Source organism: Octopus bimaculoides, chromosome 8, assembly GCF_001194135.2.
Source record: "Octopus bimaculoides isolate UCB-OBI-ISO-001 chromosome 8, ASM119413v2, whole genome shotgun sequence".
Classification (NCBI taxonomy): domain Eukaryota; kingdom Metazoa; phylum Mollusca; class Cephalopoda; order Octopoda; family Octopodidae; genus Octopus; species Octopus bimaculoides.
The window spans coordinates 11,921,081-11,928,589 of NC_068988.1; the positions used below are offsets into that span (position 1 = coordinate 11,921,081).

At 35.5% G+C, this 7,509-nt stretch overlaps 1 protein-coding gene across 2 annotated transcripts in view; it reads left to right on the top strand.

The window, feature by feature from the left end:
• Window positions 1–7,509, top strand: part of LOC106880136 (tyrosine-protein kinase transmembrane receptor Ror2) — a 715,149-nt gene that overhangs the window by 424,627 nt on the left and 283,013 nt on the right. The window lies entirely within an intron of this gene.

Below are 7,509 nucleotides of genomic sequence, written 5' to 3' on the forward strand. Positions count from 1 at the left end.
ATATACATATATATATATATATTTACACGCACACACAGAGGCAAATAAATATGCGTATAAGCGTATAAGTTTATGTATGCATGCATGTATGCATGTATGTGTGTATGTATGTATGTATGTATGTATGTACGTATTTGTTAATATGAGGTCCCTGATTCAAGCCATAGATACTCTGTGTGATTATTTTGATTGTTTCTAAGCTTACATAATTACTCTCCCTCATTGCTACAATCAATCATGTTCCAACTTGAACATGATGGATCGTAGCAATCCATCCATCATGTCTGCTTCTGCTTGACCTGCTGTGAAGTGGTGGAGAGGCCAAAACAAGCACGAGGACACACACACACACACATGTATGCACCGTAGTGGCTGTGTGGTAAGACGCTTGCCTTCCAACCACATGGTTCCGGGTTCAGTCTCACTGCGTCTCGCCTTCTACTATAGCCTTCGGCCGACCAAAGCCTTGTGAGTGGATTTCTTAGATGGAAACTGAAAGAATCTCGTCGTGTATGTATATATGTGTGTGTATGTGTATGTGTATTTGTGAGACAATGTTTGTCCCCACACCATCGCTTGATATCCAATGTTAGTATGCTTACGTCTCCTAACCTAGCGGTTCGGTAAAAGACAACGATAGAATAAGTACTAGGCTTACAAAAAATAAGTCCTGGGGTCGATTTGTTCGGCTAAAGGCAGTGCTCCAGCATGGCTACATTCAAATGACTGAAACAAATAAGAAATTAAAAATATGTATACACATATATATATATATATATATATTTATATATATATATATGCATACATATATGTGTGTGCGTGTGTGTGTGTGTCGGTGGATGTGTGCGTTGATGTGTCTTTACGTAAGTGTTGCATCGACTTGGCAAAAATCGGTAGAGCTTCCTATAGAATTACTGGCGATATTATATGATCAGACTCCCCGGTCTCTGAGCTCAAAACCCGCCAAGGTCGATTCTCTCTTTCATCCTCTCAGGTTTCTTAATAAAAGAATCCAGTATGCAAGATTCACAGAATATTCGAGCGTTGAGCGAGAATTCTTATGGTAGTTATTTCAGCGTTGTGCAGTCAATCTAAGTTCGAATCCTGTCCTTCATATCAAAATATATCCTTAGTTTGAGCTTTTCAAATATGCAGAAAGTAATTGTAAGACAAACAGATGAAGACGATCAGTTTAATGTAGAAATTGTTCGGCAATGAACTACAGAAAAACGATGATTGTTAGAAGAAAAAGTCGATATTTCATAGGAATTTGAGAGGAACATCGCTGGAAACTTACAACAATAATCACAAAAAGAAACAAAAGCAATGCTAGAGGTAATAACGATAAGAATAACTGAAAGAAGATGAAATTAAACAGAAGATGAAGGACAGAGAAGACTCGGAAAAGAAAGAAGACCTAGAAATCAAAGACTGCAAATTGTAAAAAGAAAATAGGCTAATTGCTAGAAATAGATATCCTGTAGTTATTGATGAATGAAGTTAAGAAAATTGTATCAACAAAAGACAAAGCAATGCAAATATTATTTCAAGTAGATCATAAGAATCGCTTCTAATCACGGCACAAGGCCAGCAAGTTGGATGGGAGGTGGTTGGTAATTCCATCGACCCCTGAAAGGGTGAAAAGCAACTTTGATCTCAGCCGAATTTAAACTCAGAACATAAACAGTTTATTATTATAGTCGACCATGTTGCTTTTCAATGAAATAAATTTGCGGTGTGATTTTGTGCAGATCTTTAAGGTGGTGTGTCAGAAGAGTTGTTAGCATCAGGCTAAACCCTTAGTGGTATTTCTCCCAGATCTTTAAGTTCTGAGTTTCAAATTCTTTCAAGATTGAGTTTCAAATTCTGTCAAGATTGAGTTTACATTTCATCCTTTGGACGTCCATAAAATAAGTCCCAGTTGACCGCTGAGGTCGATGTTATCGGTTACCCTTACTTGTAAGATTTTTATTCTTGTGCCAAAAACTCGAAACAAAGACGGTGGACTGGCAGAATCGTGGGTGCGTTGAACAAAATGCTTATTGAGATATGCTTCAGCTTTACATTATGGGTTCAAATTCCGCTGAAGCTAATTTTGCTTTCCATCCCTTCGAGGTTGATAAATTCAAACACCAGCTAAGAAATAGGATAAATGTAATTGACTCACCCCCCTCCTCAAAAACTACCTTTTTGCTGGCCTTTAAATATTGTTTACTAATCTTGAAGCGGCATTTCTTTTTCATCGGAGTTTCTCTTAGTATTTAAAATCAATAACCGCTGTCGCAAAAGTAAAGTAATACTGCTTAACCAAAGAGAAACATTACCATATTTTTGTAATTTACTCAACAACCGAAAGAATTCTAATGACAAAAAAACTTCAAAGGTTACAGAAGATCAAACAATTCTGTATTTATCATTGTTTCGCTTGGAATTCTTGTATCAAATGCCCCAGGATATGGGTCGTTATTGTTTTCACTTTCATGGCCAAATCTATCCTCGCACCACCAACAAGCACCCTATTGAAGGTGGCTCTCATCAGTTTGTCCAACTTTACATAAAATGATTTGAAAATGGTCAATGATATTAAATTATATATCGTTATGTTTATATGCAAAGGAAAGAGCGAGAAACGAATTAATGACTCACATATTTATTCTTAATACGCTTAATTTATTTTAGTGACCCTGAAATGCAAAAAAAAAAGGCTGTTCTCGGTGGGATTCGAACTCAGAATTTCAATTTAAAGAATGGAATAAATCCTGTAAAGCATTTTTTTTTTCTGACGCTTTTAAGATTAATCGAGTTTACTGACTTTAAAAAGTGGGTTAGTAGATACTGCCTCAAATGAGATTAGAACTCCAAATGCTTAGTTTGCGAGACCTGTGCTCTGAATTCTCGAGCTATTAGAAGCACTCGCAAAGAATGAGAGAACGTAAAGATTCATTTCTCAAATTATGACAATTACAGAACAAGTAACCAAAGAATGGTTCAAGCTTTCGCTTAAAAGGACAGTTGGAACTGAAGGAGCTCCAGACGCTTCAAAATATAATATTCCAACGGTAGTTGTCCCTATAACACTTACAGAAGAAGAAGAAATGGTGAGACTGTAAGGAAACCCCCCTTTTAGAAATACTGATAATGAAATTGCTTTCACCGTCAGTATCCCTAGAAATCATTGCTACTTCATCCACAACAAGGAAGTTATAACATCTTTAGTTAAGTCACAATTTCTGTCTCTTTTCCGTGGAATACTATAATGACAACAGCCGTGCCAATTGTGGAATATTACATTCTGATGCTTTTCTGACCCTTTAGCTTCAGCCTCTAACATTTTGTATGTTAAAGTTCAAACGTTGCTTACTTTGAGGAACTGATTTAAAATGGTCGTAATTTGATGAAATACATTTTCATTCTTCCTATTATATAATTTAATATCAGTGGCCGTTTTCGAATCAACGATGTAATGTCATATATATAAATATAGATAGGAAGAGAGAGAGAAAGAGAGATATACTGTTTAAGAATCCATACGTCAGAAAACATGTGCATGTGTATATTTGTCAATAGAGCAGTTATATTAATTGCAATATAAAGTATTATATATCTATTATGGCCGACCTTATCAATCGATTTCACACTATGGGTTGAACGGGATGTTAGATAACAATCCTATTAAGTAACTCTGCGCTCTTCAGAGTAGGCAGTTATGTAAGGAAATATTGTGACTGCTCTCTATTGATTCAGCAACAGAGAGCAGTCGACTATATTCTGTTGCTTCTGATTGATGTTAATAAAAAATATATAGACATAAATATAGATGTAGATATATAGGTGCATAGCTTGATATAGATATACAAGCATGGCTGGCGCTTAAGAAGTTCGATTTTCAGCCACGTGGCTTAGTATTCAGTCCCACTGCATAACACCTTGGGCAGGTGTCTTCTACTATAGCCCCGGGCTGGCCAAAGAGTAGTGGGTGAGGTGGAAATTGTGTGAAATCCCGTCGCGTATATATATATATATATATATATATACACTAGAAGCAAGTGTCAAAAATCTTTATAGACACAAAAAGCGCATTCTATGTACCGACAGGTGAGATAACCACCCCACAGCGAGTGAGATCACTATACTAGCAAGCTAGTTTCATTTGCAATTAAATTTTGTCAGCATTGACTACTCCATCACTGATGGTTATGCTAAATCCTGCCTGTCAGTACATCGTATTTCCCAAATGAATAATTTTAACATTAACATTTTGCTCAATCAGTCATTGGTTCATATTAGTGCCAAATAAATTTTTGGTTTTATATTGCGTTTAGCCACCTTCGTTATTTTAAATAGGTAGGTAGATAGATAGATAGATAGATAGATAGATAGATAGATAGATAGATAGATAGATAGATAGATAGATAGATATACTGTGCATGTAAAATGAAATATGCTGTAAAGGTTTCCGTGAGTTCCAGTCGCATACACATGCAACTGGTTGCAGCTATCCAACGTAGAAAAACCGACCAAAAATGTACGGGTCAAGCACACTGTTGATAGCTGATACGTTGTTCTTTACAATAAATATCTCGAGCTTTCAATTTCAACAGCCGCATCAATAACGATATATGTTCTCCAGTGAAATCAATCAATTATATTTCCGAATAAATGCCTCGATTGTGTGAATGTTCAAACTGATAAAATTAATAATGAGCCAATAATTGTTGAAGAGAACGACTCTCAAAACTTAAATGTCAGATACATTTTTGTATTCTAAGTGTGGCGACACTTGGAATACAAAACGACTGACAAATCACACACAATCGCACGGATGACAGTTTATTGGAAAATAGAAGAGTGTGTTCTTCACTGAAGGAAATGAGAGACACGCATTAGAAGCCGCTAATCGAAAAAAAATACCCATCTGACAGCGTGATTTCTCTTAAGTCAACAAGATAAGCGAGCACAAGGTCTACTCTGTTCGTTCATTAAGTATCATTATGGTTCTGACAAGAAAACTACGCTATACAAACCAACGATTCATGGCTGAGATAAAACTATTTCAAGAATATACACTCTCGGTGTTAAAGAATTTGAACGCTTCCATTTTCGAAAATTATTGTTGAATATGTAGGAAGCATCTAGCTTTGTGTTTCTGCAGGCTATGAATAGAGTTGTCTACGATATTTTTAAAAAGCTGTTGAACAACGGAAATTAATTAGCAATAATGATGGATGGGTTAGATTTATGATAACAAACATTAATAATAAATAGCGATGCATAAGTTAGCTATATTGCAGCGAAATTTTAAAAGCGACGGCCATGTAAAGGTTAAATGTATGACAAGGATATCTAAACCATTGCCTGACCAAAGCAGTTTCAGAAGTTTGCCCTAAACGTCCGAGTTTGTTTACAAATTTTAGCTCACCCTTCTTTCATACGCCCTGAATAATATGAAGTTTTATGTCCCAAGATATTCTGATGATTGAAAACAATTAGAAAAGTGTATAACATATGATACATGGATGCGAGGGAAATATGTCCTATGTACCGCCACATATGTATCCTATGTATCACCACATGTAAAGTGTTAAGAATTAATGGCAATGAATAGATTAGACGTATGACAAGGAAATTTTTTAAATCGATGACGACGAACGGGTTAGATGCATGACTGTGTTTTCCTCTGACAAACTTACCTCTTATTTCAGACATTTATTTGCTTTTGATATACTCAATGAATGATCCAAAACAGCCAGTTCTTTCAGTAATAAGAAAAAAGCAGTGGTGGAAGATTATATTACACAAGGAAAACTCCGGAAATTGTTTCTAACAAATGTGTGAAAGCTATTTAAAATGATTTATTAAAGATTGGCCTAAAGAGTACGGCGATTGGTTGGCTCGATCCAGGAATTGCTTTTTATGATTTCACTTAACAAGACGTATTAGCTAATGCGAATATCATGGTTATGATATTTAATTGTAATAGCGTCAACACAGTCAATTATGCTTTTGATATTCAAAATACGAGAGTGAGTCAAAACGTAATGCCATTTTGTTTAGGAAAGGTATAATTACCAACACAGGAACATGTATCATACATCAAAATGAAGCTGGTCCTCTGTGGATCACATCCCTGCTTCTTAACATAGTCACCGTTTCTCTCAATAGCAATATTCCATCTTCGAATGAGAGCATGTATCCCTGCCCCGTGAAATTCTGTTGACTGTTCATTGAGCTAATTCTTCACTATAGTTTTCACTTCCTCATCACTGGAATAATGTTTGCCTCTCAAACCTTCTTTCATGGCGCCGAAGAGATGATAGTCTGAAGGCGCTAAATCTGGTGAGTGTGGAGGTAGTGAAGAAGTGGCTCAAAGAACAGTCAACAGAATTTTACGGGGCAGAGATACATGCTCTCATTCGAAGGTGGAACATTGCTATTGAGAGAAACGATGACAATGTTGAGAAGTAGGAACGTGATTCACAGAGGACCAGCTTCATTTTGGTGTATGATATATGTTCCCGTGATGGTAATTATACCTGTCTTAAACAAAATGGCATTACTTTTTGACTCACCCTCGTAAAAAAAGGAAAATAAGAGAGGAGAGAGTAGGAAAAACATTAGAATACCTTTTGGTACCAAAAATTATGTCTGCATACTTTATTTCATATCCAAACAAACCCCGTCATTTTTGACTGGTACTTCGCTATAATATATTTGTGATTGTTTGTGTGTGTAGATATGTATAAAATGGGTAGAAACGCATGCATATACAGTAAAAAACATATATAAGCTATAATATAGAATCCGCAACTGCTGCTGCTGCTGCTACTGCTGCTGCTACTGCTACTGCTGCTGCTGCTGCTGCTAGGTGGATCTATTTATTTCCAAATGTTACTTGTGATTACTTCAACAGTATTCTTCATTATCGTTTTGGTTATTGCTTTATGCAGGAAATATAAACAAAAATATTGCTTTATTGCTTATGTGCTAATGGATGTTGTTTACACGGTTGTAACTGTTGTTGTAGCTGTACTTGTTGTTGTAGCAGTGGTTGTTGCTGTTGTTGTGGTGGTGGTAGCTGTGATTGTTGTCAATATTATTGCTATTTCTATTTTGCTAACATATGTTCTGCTGTTGTTTTGTTTTTTACTTTTTTTTTTCATTAGTTGTTTAGTTCTTTAGTCTCTTCTTTTTCTTTTTTTTCACTTCAACTCACTGCCGTGTGTTATAATAAACGCCATTAATATTGTCATAGATTTTCGTTTCCATTACAAACTTTACAGTTAGAGAGTGGAAGGTTCTTTACTATTCAAGTTCAAATTTCAATGTGGTACGCATTGTAATTCATCCTTTCTGTCAATTAAATATAGTAAAACCCAAGTACTGGAGTCGGTGAAACATCATCATCATCATCATCATCATCATCATCATCATCATCATCATCATCATCATCATTATTATTATTATTATTATTATTATTATTATTATTATTATTATTATTATTATTATTAT